Source organism: Podarcis liolepis (genome assembly GCF_965112155.1).
Source record: "Podarcis liolepis genome assembly, chromosome: 8".
NCBI lineage: Eukaryota > Metazoa > Chordata > Lepidosauria > Squamata > Lacertidae > Podarcis > Podarcis liolepis.
In genome coordinates, this window is record NC_139560.1 from 40,435,941 (window position 1) to 40,449,448 (window position 13,508).

Genomic DNA, 13,508 nt, shown 5'->3' on the forward strand with positions numbered 1-13,508 from the left:
TTGTTGTTGTTGTTGTTGTTGTTATGATTAATTATACAGTTAAAAACTAGTGCACTCCACTTAATACAACAAATACAGTGGATGCTAGTATGAATAAAACAATGTAAAATTTAATGGTGAGTAAGCAAAATTAAAGACTTAGATGTTTTTAATATCCTGTTGGAAGCCACCCATAGTAACTGGGGAGGCCTGGCCAGATCGGCGGGGTATAAGTAATAAATTAGTAGTAGTAGTAGCAGTATATGTAGACCAAGTAAAAAAGTTGATAGTAATAAGTTGAAGGAACCTAGGGAAGCCTGAGAATCTTGGTAACAATTAGGACTGCATTTATCCATTAAAAATTGTTACCCCAAAAAAGTTGTGTCAAAATAAAGTCGTATGCACATTTCACAGGTGAGAATTTGCACACAAAAGTATATTGAATCTACTACTACTGGGAGTTTTATTTTTAATATAGAACTGCCTTATTATTATAAATGCTGCCTAAGTTCCAAAGAGCTGTTGGGGTCAGAGAAGGGGTTGCATTAGCTCAGTAAAAGTTGTGACTTTTTTTAAACAGCTGTTGTATCAAAACTTGTTTGTCATGGGACATGGCTGGGAGAGTGCTGTTGGAGAAAAAGGAGTCTAAAGGTCCCTTTGGCTCACACAGCTAGTTTCACAGTTCTTTGGAGCTTGGTTGCCGTGTTATCAGATGACATTGAAAACACTACAACCTTACCTCCAATCTATGGCGTGCTGTGATTATTTTTAGAAGAATCAAATGTGCAATCTATGCCACAGGTCCAATTTGCAATTTTATGAAGGTAACTTCTCTCACAGCTACAGTCATAAATCATTCTCAGTCGGCGCACATTTACAGTCTGTCCAGATTTAAAAACCCCTCTTAGACCTACTGTTGGCAATAGAACATACATTCAGAAGTACAAGTGTACTCTGTGGTGTCACTTATCTCAGCATGTCATTGCTCAAAAATGCCAAAGCTGCAGTCCCAAACACACCGGCAGTGAGATTGTCTGTAGGTTTATCAGTAAATCTAGCACCGGCGGAAGGAACAGGTTGGTAAAAACCATGAAAAGAAAGATCAAGCATCTTTTCTTCTATCTCTGCCAAGGTCTTATTAGCTTTTGCTGGGCATGTGAGATCTGATGGATCCATTCATCATTGATTTAGAACAGTTGTTTTCTTTAACTAATAGATAAATAATGCCAGTAGTATTGCAGAGGTCTGCTTCAGCGACTCTTGTGTTCTTATTTTCAAATGTATGATGGTGACGGTTTGTGATGTTTAATATTTTTCTGCTGTTTTAAAATGGTGATGTGCCTATGGAGGATAAGAACGCTTCTTAAAATGGCAGCCTGGCTACTCACTCTTCTTCGAAGTGATTAGAAAGCCCACTGGCCTGAAGAAGACATGGAGGGGGAGGAATATATCCCAGAGATCTTTTAAAAACCTCTTGTAGCCCTAAGGCTGTGTGTGTTGCCAAGAGAGAACACTCACAAGGAAGGCGAACTCTGTACATGCTCATTTCCTTTATTTTAGAGACTTGGCAGTCTGGAGGCGGATTTAGGGGAGTGTGACCAGCACATTCACACTGAATGCTGAGCTGAGAGGGCACTGTGGGGGTCACCTCAACAATGACAAACAATGGAAGGCGAGAGGCGGGGGACTGAATTTTGGTGTCACACAAGGCACCACTGAAATGTTAAAGCCCAAACAGTTCTTAACCAGGTCTCCCGCTGCTCAAGCCTGAATAAAGATGCCGACCTGGAGAGGTTGGCCACACTGTTGCTTGCACATTTTTGCTTCTCTAGAAGCCAACCGGCAAGAATCTCATCTTTACAGTCTTTCATAATAAATTTGTTAATTTTTGAAGTGGAAATGCTTGTTGTTTTGCTAAAATTGCACTCTGGCCTACTTGACAAGTTTGTTATGAGGATTAAAAAAAAACACCCCGAACTTTGGCAAATTTACGAAGCTATTACAAAAAGTAGGAAGCTGCAGAGTACGGCTCAGATGATAATGGAGTGTGCAGGATCTGTACGTAATATGGGAGCATGGATTACACCCTGCTGTCACAACCCACCCAGACAAGCCTTTTCCAGCAGACACCCACACATTGGATTAGCAGAGGACTTGCATGTCAAGTCTCATATGCATAGGCGAGAATAACCTGGTTGTGTATCAGATTCCTTTTTCTTAATTTTTTTTAAAGATTTGCTTGTGTTATTTCAAACCTCCCCCCCCCCTTCATAGTCACGAGTAAACAAGCTGGAGATCTTATGTATTAAATCCCACTGTTTCTTCCAAAGAGCTCAAGATTCTCCATTTCCCCACATTATGCATACAACAACCCTGTGAGTAAGGTCAGGCTAAGGCATGGTGATTGGCTATGATAATTTACTATTAAAATACATGTTTCATGACATTTATTTATTTATTTATTTATTTATTTATTTATTTATTTTAATGTGTGTTTCATTATTTAAACTGAAGATTAAAAATGCCATTTTGCATGATTTTAAAGTATCTCTTTGAGTTAATCCCCCTCCCCACTGTGAAAATTCCTTTTAAAAAGCTCTGTCGGAGTTGTAGTGGATAACTCGATGGAGATGTTGACCCAGCATGTGGCAGTTGTGAAAAAGATAAATTCCTAGCTAGTGTCATTAGGAAAGAAATTGAAACAAAACTGTCAATATCACAATGCTGTTCTACAAATCTATGGTGTAACCGCAGTTGGAATACTGTGTACATTTCTGGCCGCCTCACCTCAAAAAGGATATTATAGAGCAGGAAAAGGTTCAGAAAAGGGCAAGCAAAATGGGCAAGCAAAATGATTAAAGGGATGGAGCAACTCTCCCGTGAGGAAAGGTTGTAGCATTTGGGACTCTTAAATTTAGCAAAGAGGCAAATGGGAGGTAACATGATAAAGGTTTATAAAATTAGGCATGGCATGGAGAAAGTAGATAAAGAAAAGTCCCACCAGCTTTCATAACACTAGAATGCAGCTGAATGCTGGGAGATTCAGGACAGGTAAAAGAAATTACTTATTTATGGAGTGCGTAGGAACCTGCTCCAATGGGAACCCACCCCAACATACCCTCCAACATTTTTCCAGTGAAAATAGGGACGTCCTATTCCATAATAATAATAATAATAATAATAATAATAATTATTATTATTATTATTATTATTATTATTATTATTATTATTATTATTATTATTATTATTATTTCAATTAAATTAAATAGAGCTATCTTCATATATCTGAATAAAACATTTATAAACATAAATAAATAATTTATGGCTGGTTGTTCCAGCCATAAAACATAAAACTATACCGGGCTGTTTTCAGATATCTTCTAAAGGTAGTATAGTTACTTATCTCTTTGGCTCAGGGGGTCACATAACTCCAAACCCTCCAACATTTCTCTAATGAAAATAGGGACATCCTAAGGAAAAGCGGGAGGGACACGGGTGGTGCTGTGGGTTAAACCACAGAGCCTAGGACTTGCCGATCAGAAGGTTGGCGGTTCAAATCCCCGCGACTGGGTGAGCTCCTGTTGCTCAGTCCCAGCTCCTGCCAACCTAGCAGTTTGAAAGCAGTTCAAAGTGCATATAGATAAATAGGTACTGCTCCGGCGGGAAGGCGTTTCCATGCGTTGCTCTGGTTGGCCAGAAGCGGCTTAGTCATGCTGGCCACATGACCCGGAAGCTGTACGCCGGTTCCCTCGGCCAGTAAAATGAGATGTGCGCCGCAACCCCAGAGTCGGCCACGACTGGACCTAATTGTCAGGGGTGCCTTTACCTTTACTTAAGGAAAAGCGGGACATTCTGGGATCAAATCAGAAACTGGGACGGCTTCTGTAAATCTGGAAATGTCCCTGGAAAATAGCAACACTTGGAGGGTCTGCCCCAATGGGAGGCAGTTAAGGCCACCAACCCAAAGAGGATTGGACAAATTCATAGAGGACAAATTCACTAGATTAGCCATGATTACTATTGTTCCACCTCCACTGTCAGAGGCAGTATGTCTCTGAATACCAGTTGTGTAGAATCGCAGGTGGGCAGAGTGGTGGTGCGGTCATGTCTAGCTTTCAGGCTTCCCACAAGCATCTGATTGGCCACTGTGAGAACAGCATGCTGGGCTAGATGGGCCATTGGCCTGATCCAGCAGGCTCTTCTAATGTTCTTGTGCTCTATTCCTCCTAATAACAAATGATGAAAAATTCCTACCCATTGAGCTCCCTCTTCAAGATGTGCACCACTGCAGTCTGAAGTTATTTAGTGAAAAATTAGAACTTAGATACACAGAATGAAGTTTAAGATCACCTTGAAACGTGATGTAAAACAGCAGAATATTAGCATTATCTAAGAAAATGACATTAATTATACTCCAGTTCAGAGAACTCTGCATCTTAATTTATACTTTAATCTCCCTTATATCGTTTTGCTTCTTTATGATACTATTAAATTGCTGGTTTATTTTATTTTTTACAACTATTTATGGGTGGCAGCCCCCTTTCTTAATCTATCACGACAAACAAACAATATATTTCTGTATTTCCTTTCCATCTGAGAGTTGTAAAGATGGATACTATCATAAAAGAGACAGATATGGTATGGAGTCATCCTTGCTATATAAAACGTGAGATAATAAAATGTTGTTGCAATAATAAATACAGCATGATCATTCCAAATAATCAAATCATTTTTACAAACACTCACCAGACTGGAGAAACAAAACTATAGGTTAATCATTAGCCTCCTTAGGGAGCTTAGGACCATATCATGTCTTGCAGGAATGCTTTGAACACTGCATAAACAAACAGCCCATTATGGACTTTAGCTCAGTGATAGAACATGTCTCAGCTATCCACCAGGGCTATTTCCATCCCATAACCAGGGCTAGACTGAGCTGGAATGGATCCACGTATAATTCAAAATTACTGGTACCTGGAGTTGAGAGGCCATCACCTGCTCTATCATCTTGTCCAAAAGGGGCAAATTAGAGATGGGACAGTAGTTATCCATGATGAAAAGATCTAAACAAAATTTTCTCTTTTTAAAGGGTGGTCTTGCTTTCACTTCCTTGAGGTGGATAGTAGCCTCTCCCTTTCTCAAGCAGCCATCAGCTACTTTGGAGGGCCAGACATCCAAACCCAGTCTTGCCAATCTCAAAAGCCATGAAGGCATGAGTCAAGCAAGGATGTCACCGGCCTCACCACTTCAAACACTTTTTTAAACATCCTCAGGTAAAACAAGCTGTAAGGCATCCATGTCAACAGTGCCAGACGGTATCCTGCTCCCTTCTGTATCAGACCATTGTGCCACTGCCACCAAATAAGTTCTCAAATGGCTACTTTAGCCATTTGGCTTTGTAAGCTTTAGAAAACAATGCACTGAACAATGTGATTCACCTAAATCTAAGGCTGCAATCCCTAACATACTTTCTACAGAGTAAATCACATTGAGTTTAGGAAAGCTTAGTTTTGAGTAAACATGCTTAGAATACTGCTGTCAGAGAATCAGGAAGCTGGGGTTATTTCAATTTTAAATAATTTAATGGGAGCTCAACCTCAATGGTTATTAAGTATAGCTAGAAATTATAAATCACCACACGGAAGCACGTTTGTAAAACTGTCATAATTCAGTTTTACCAAGCAAATGTTATGGTAGACACTCCAGCTGTCTCTCGCATTTCTCTGCAGGAGATAGTTTGTGTATTTGCTATCTAAACCTCAATTAAGAATATTTGTTACTTTGCTTCCGGAGAGCATCTGCCACTGCAATTGGACTGATTTTAATTTGTTTCATCGTTCCCAAATACCCTTCATTTTATTGCATGAAACTTAATGCTGTCTGCAGGCACTTGTGAAGTTACTGTACTGGGCTTGCCCAATTTGACTTAAGCAAAAAGCCAATGTCAAGTCTGTGAAAAGAAAGAGCTGAAGGTCATAGTTACCAGCACTGGTGCTGTCACTGAGTCCCTTGTCACTTTGCTTTGGGGCTAGAAGCAACCTTGCCTCCTCTGTCCTGAAGAAGAAGAATTCAGAAGGTGGCTCTCCAAAGCAAGACCACCACCACCCCCCCCCAAAAAAAAATTGTCTTGACATTTTGTATGAGGTGAAGTTCACTGGCTACATTGTTTGGACTAAGACTCCAAAAGATTCAAGTCTTCATAGTTGCTGCAGCTAGGTCTGAGGGGACTCTGGTCAAGGAGCTCAATGACCACCAGTAGCCCTGGCCTGTTAAGAAGATGTTTTTTTAAAAAAATTCATTTTAGAAGGGGTCAGCTTCAGCAGTAGTGAGACCTGAGGGCCCCAGCATTCACTCTACCATGGCAGGTGCTATTCTTTGCCTCACACCTATAGGTGGGGTTAGGACTGGCTAGTAAGTACGGGGAGCAACAGCCTGTCCTAAGTTTTGTGGCTTGTTTTACATTTAAGCCCCATCTGGAATTTCTGTCCCTGTCTTGTTTTCCCTTCTGTTCCTACTTTCATCATTTTAATTTGTTGGTTTTGGGTTCTTTTCTTTAATGAGCCAAATCAATGCCATTTCAGTTGCTAACAACCACCATTATTTGTTCTCATACCACAGAAGAGCAACACTAGAGCTTAGTTTATGGTCTAGCCGAACATCTGTTCATGGGTTCTAAGAATGCAATGCAGATGCAAAAAAAAAAAAAGCAAACTTTTGCTTTTGGACACATTTTAAAGCCTAGTCTTCAGACTTAGTATTTAAAAATACTCAGCAGGCTTATCGCTTTGATACCCAGGCCAGGATGCAGAGCTCCATTGGGGCTCCAACGAGCACACAGAGCTATGCATAACAAGGGGCCTGACCTTTTTCTCCAATGTCAGAAATTGCATTGTGCCAATTTCCATTGTACAACAAATAGATTATTTTCTGACACTGAAAGAAATAGGGTAGTCTGTGTTTGTACAGAGCTCCCACCAGCACACCGAGAGAGTTTGGAGGGGCAGTCACAAGGCCGTCTCTCCAGAATGTTCTTTTGTCGCTTTCAGTTTTCCATGGCTTTTTTCTCACTCCCCTGGAGGGAGTTATTTATAGCCGTCAGTGTGTACCGCTTCCTAACAGCGCTTATTGTTTTCACCTCTGCACCCATGATTTATCAGGCAGAAAAGGTTGGGAAGACATTTCAGACTTCTTGAAAAATGTTTCCAAGCCACGTAGCCTCCAGTTCACTTCTCCACACTGTTGGCAAAAGTAGTGATTTGAAGCAAACAATTGGGTGAGCCAAACTTATTTATTCATACAATAGGTTTTTAAATTGGAATACTGAAATTCACTAGAAGTTAATAGCTTCTAATTAACTGTGGGCTCTGGACACATTTCAGTCATAGTTCAGGATGTGTGACTATCTTAGGTTTTAAAAACAACCCTGATGAGTTTTTAATATCCCCACCACCAAAAAAACAAAAACAAAACCTTGGTATTCTTAGCCCCAGATATTGTTTTCAGATGAGATGCTGAATATGAAGCAAAACTTGGGAGCAGATTTTTCATAATTTGATCTCCACATGCATGTCTACACATTAGTAAAACACCACCTAGACAGAATATTGAGTTTTGACCAGTACAATAGATATGGCCAGTCTGCATTTATTGGTAAAGCGTGTTCTCCCTAGCAGAGAGCACGTGTTGCGGTTGGGAACAGGCCACCCTCCTGTGACTAGGCAAATTTAGTGAATCTTGGCCACTTAAATGGTTAAATTGGGTTGCTGGGTGTTTTGAGTGTTACCATTTCGGAGGAGGGGTCAGAGTCTATATATACAGGGGCCAGACTTTGGCACGGCCTCTTGGCCGTTTTTCCTCGGATCACCCGCCCTCCCGCCCTTTTATAGGGTGGTTTTTTGTTTTGTTCGCTTGACCTTGCTATTGCCTGTCATGGGGTCGTCCGCCTTGGTGCGGGGGCCTAGTAGGAATTTTGCCATCTGGCTGATTGGCTGGTGCCAGTGGTTTTTTGCCTACTACGTAGCAAATCGTCACAACTTGTAAGGTTGGCGGTTAGGCACTGGTTAAATTGGTGCTTGGAGGGGTAAGTGCCTACCCCTCCAAATGATGCGAATGGGAATTTCCGTTAAAGGAAATCCAGGGGCTTGCCATTCTTTCGTCCTTGTCCCCGGAGTCGGACTTGGGCCGTGCAAGCCCCACCGGAACATGAGGGTGTGAAATAATGGTCTGGTTCCCGGCTTTATTTCTCACCCAATACTTGTTTCCCACGCTGGCTTCCGCCGGTGTCCGGAAGGCCAGCCCTGTCCCTGAGGGCAAGGACAGATAGTCATAACCAGTGCCTAAGCAACCACTCACATTTTTTGTATTTGAATAAAGTTGTGGCCAAAATTATGCCAAAAACCTTAAACAAAATTGATGTGTGAAGTGTGAATTATTGGGGGGCTACTGTGACTCAACACGCAAATGATATTTAAGTTGTAAAATAGGAAATGACAAAAATTGTCTAAGTCTATCAACTATTCTAATATAATCCTACATTCAACCCATATCTTCATCAACAAGAAGGCTGCTTGTATATCTTCAAATTCAAAATACAGTTGAAATCCACCATGTAGTCATAGCTATAATATTCTCTCTTTACCTGTGGGTCCCAGGATGAAGTACTTTTCTCTTGTCAAACAGCTTCCTTTTTTAAAAGAACAACCCCACTAGAATGCCTACACATCATATATTTAAAGTTAAAGCACATAACTTCCCCTATAGAATCCTGATAACTGTAGTCTGTTCAGGGTGCTGGGAGCTGTAGCTCTGTGGTAGATAAACTAAAAAAGCCTGGATTCTTCAGAAGAAGTAATATGCTTTAAATGTATGGTATGTGTGAAGCCTTAAAGACGTACCTCTCTCGTAGCTTTGTAGAGTAGTTCATGTTGTCTCCCACTCAAACTAGTGGAAGGGATGGAGAGGGAGAAGAATGGAGCGCCATGCACAGCAGACTAAACCACACCAGGCAAATATCAAAGGAGGAAGTGGACTGTTCTTTATAGGCCACTTAAGATACATTCAATAAACCACAAAAGTAGGTTTCTTTCCTGCGAAAAGATCACAGTTTAGGAAGGCTGATATATGGGCAGGCTAATGAATCACTGTGATAGCTCAGAGCCAGCTCAACACCTGTTTCCATCAAATGTGCAGAGACTAAGCCACCAAAGGCATGCAAATAATCCTGATAATTAAGTATGTGTAACAAGTTATTATAAAGAAGTTACTCTTTCATTTCATTTACCTTCAGCTATTTTTTGCATACTAATTATGAGGCGCTTAAGAAACCTGTGGTGCTATGCCAAAATGCGAAGGTTTTGTAAATATTGGTCATGGCAAATTTAATTACCATGGTTTCACTCTTAATTTTATTTAGCATAATTTCCCTCCATTAGAGCAAGTTAATTTGGCTGAAAGATAATCATGGAAGTACTGTATTAAAATATATAGTTTAAGTCTCTAATTGCAGAAAGTTGTGTTGTGAATACCCCCTGTGATCTTCGGATGAAGGGTGGTATACAAATTTAATAAATAACAAAATAATAACAACCTATTTTTCTTTGTCTTTCTTCCTCCTTCTCTCGTACTGTTAATTCTCCATGGGCAGGCATTCATATTTCAATAATGTATTCAGCATGGGCATTCGCCTCTTGCAGCCAGGGCTGGCCTGCTCATGTGACAGACTGAGACAGATGCCTCAGGTGGCAAAATCCAGAGGTGGTGCTCTGCCCACCCACCACCTCTGGTGTTGGTGGAGAAGCAGCAGCAGCAGTGGTGTTGGTGGCTTCCAGCAAAATCTCACCAAAATTTCATGTGATCACATAGCGCACACAAAATCTTGATTCTTGTAAGATCTCACAGAGCACATGAGAGCTTGCGAGATTTCGGCAAGATCTCACTAGAACCTGCTGTCATTATCACTGCTTTGCAGGCACTGCTACACAACCCAGGTAAGGGAGGCTTCAGCATGGGTGGGGCATGGGCCGTAGGGTGGGCTGACCCCGTTCCATTTCACCTCAGGCGGCAAAACAGAATGTGTCACCATTGCTCAAAGCTAACAATAATAGGGATTAAGTAAGTAACAGATTGTTGAAAATGGTTGGAGCATTATTCCAGCCCTCACCAGCCTAGTGCTTGCTGGGGCTGATGGGAGTTGGAATCAAAAACATTTGGAGGTTCCAGATTGGCCAAGAATTTATTTGTCTATACATCAGAGATTGTCAACATGGTACCTGGGCACTAGTTGGCCCACCAGTACCTCCTATGCCTCCCATGAAAGGTGTCAGTAAATATCCCCTCAAAAATCCAGTGTGTGAGAGGCAGTTCTTCCTGCTGAGTTCCTAATTCCATTGGCTCCCCCCACATGCCCCATGCCAGCCATATTCTGCTATGTCACACCCCTATGGCCGTCATTTTGTGACTGACACCTGTGACACTTTCTCAAAACTACAAATGTGCCCACGGTCCCATAGCGGATGAAGATCCCGAACATACTGTATTAAAAACCACAAATCTCACCCCTCCAACAAGGGCTTGGGCTTCCTATGCAGAACTTTGTTTCCTTTCCATTGAGTGGCAGCTGCCAACAGCTGCTGATTCTCAAATTGCTTTTCAGACTGCTTCAGGTTTTATTGGTGCCTTTCGGTGTGGTAGATTTCACAGGCCACTTCATGGCTCAGGATTGCAAACCAGCACACAGTTAGCCTGATGTTCTGTACATGTTTTCTCATTAAGACCTTCTGTATTCAGGCAGCAAGGCATTTATTGACTTGGGGAGTATAAACTGCATGCAGATTTGAGATTTAAGCCATTCTGCTGAAGACAGTCATTTTTAATTCCACAGCATTCTTCTAGAAGTTACTAATCAGGCCCTTCCCTTCCCTTGGCATAATGGCTTATTTAGCTATTCTGTTATCCCTCGAAAAAGACTGTGGGCCACTGACGCCAGCTCAATAGATGGCTTCAATGAATGCTGATGTATCTTTCCAAAATGCAGTTCTGCAGTTCATGGACTTGCCTGACAACAGAGAGCCATGTCAGGGGCTTAGCAGAAGTGATGTGCGCTGCATTTCAAATAGTGACTTACAGCTGTATTATTATTATTAATTGAATAGCCAGCGGAGAGCTTTTTCTGAAATGAACAGAAAGGCCTCCTGCTAAGCGTGATAGCCTGTTTCCCAACTGCAGATGTAAAGTGAATAAAAACAAGCTGCTGTTTAATGTGTACTTAAGTGCTTATAAGGATCCATCATTCCAGATTATATTAAGGATTACAATATTTATGTCGTACTGTATGTCCAGGCAAAAGTAGAATGTGTGTTATTGTTAAAATGCCTTTGGCTACCTTTCCAAAGTGGCTCATGGGGCGATATATATAAATCTCTCCATTAACAAACGCAGCAGCCGTTTTACATGTGGTGATATGAATGGTGCTCGCAGATTTTAAGGCTTGCATCTGTTGTATGCCACCATTAAAGCAGGCAAAGTTCCATTATCTCAGAAAATCTACTCTATGGGCTCTGTGGATAATGTATGCTAAACAGATGAAGATTGCAGGGAAATGTGAATCACGGGGGGCTAAGTTATGATTCTGTTTGCACACCTTAATGGAAGATTTCGGTAGAGAACAATTTCTTCATACACACCAATCTTGTATTGTATTGTGCTTCTGGCAGTGAAACCTCCCACAAAGACTGTGCATGTCAGCTTGGAAGGACAGATCATGAGAGTATGTGTGTGTAGCAGACTGCAGTAATAAACAGTCTGTAAGGCAGGCGGTTGAAAGAATAAAGAAACTTAAGGCTTAAAAGCTTTTCTGAGTACCAGTGTACATGTGCTCATCATAGAGTCATGGGGTTAACAAAAGAAGGTTCAGCATTAACAATGAAGCAGAAAATAAGTAAAAAACTAAGAGGAAAAGCAATCTTTATTCAAGAAGGAATCAGTGAGAGAAGAATGGGTTGCCTTTCCATCTATCACTCCCCACCACCGATGGGTTCAGGTAACTTCCTGCAAGCATTGTTGTTTTACTCTCAACATATCACACATGAAAGAGAAAGAGAGGGACAGACAGACAGACAGAGGGAGGGAGATATGGGTTTCATTCAGAAGATGGGAATATTGCATTCATTTTCCTGTTTATAATGCTAGTGCTTCTGTCCCATTTTCCAAAGTTGCTTTCACATTGCAGTACCTGTTGCCTTATGGAACTGTGGCTTTTTGACTGACCTACTGGCATGTCATGCTAAATTCAACCAAACCAGTGGGCATGGTGTGACACAAGAAATGTCACTGGACAACATTGCTTCTTCCCCATCCTTTCCCCACAATCATGCTTTGGCTGTCCCGTGATTCCCCCATGAGGACAGCAAGAAGAAAACTGTATGATGGTATTCCATCTCAAATTCTGTCACTTTCCTGGTTTTCCAGGTTAAGGGGGCTTCAAACATATTTTTTTTCTGGAATCAGATAAAATGGAAATGAGCCCTAAACACATTACAGAAGAGAGAGTACAGGAGAGAGGTCAGCATATACAAGGATGTTGAGGGCATGGCACCTTTTCAACACCTGGGGAGGGCTTATGAAACGTAGTATGCTGCTCTGAGTAGTATTCATACTAGTAGCTACATCACTTTTCAAGTAGCTATTGCCCTTCAGTGCCTAGAGACAAGGTGGCTGAAAGAATGAATGGGGTTGTATACAATGGGCCGAGAAGCAGGAAACTCCTGGAATAGTATTTGGAGGAGGAGGAGGAGGAGGAGGAGGAGGAGGAGGAGGAGGAGGAGGAGACAGAGCTACTTTGAGATGGGGGGGCTCTGAGGAAACTTCACAGTGTTTCATATGAGGGAGGGAAGGATGTTATGGGTCTGTGAGAAATGGGAGTGCCAGGGAGGCAAGCCATGTGACAGGGTGGCTAAAAGAAGTGGAATGAAGGACAGGGGCCGGGGGTAGACAACATGGTGCCCTTCATATCTTGTAGGTTTTCAGGAGGTGCAGATACCCACGCAGGCTACAGAGTGCCAAATTCCAGCAAGATAATTTGCTGAATGCAAAAGGAGCACTCACAAACACCGCCAAAAAACGGGGGGGGGGAGCTAAGGGCAACAAAAACTCTGCACCTCACCTATGAGCATTTCACTGACATTTTCTCTCCTCCGATAATCTTCAAATGCAATTTATTTTCTCGTTGACTGGTGGAGAAAGTTGTACTTTGATTCTGGCTAAAGATAGGTCCTCAAGAGCATATTATGCCGCTGGTCCAGTATCTGAACTGGCTTCCTAGGAATATCAAGGAACAATTGGTGGAGCCACTTGAGCCCATTAAGCCCAAGCTGTATTGAATCCACGTTCATTAAAATCCAACTGCTTTGCTTTGTCTTTCCTTGGTCTCTTCAGTTAGGCAGGCACATCATCTTGCAGGTGCCATCAGCAAAGGCACAAGGGAAGTGTTTGCAGTAACCTTCAAGAAAAAGGTGAATTCAAGTTACTCTTAG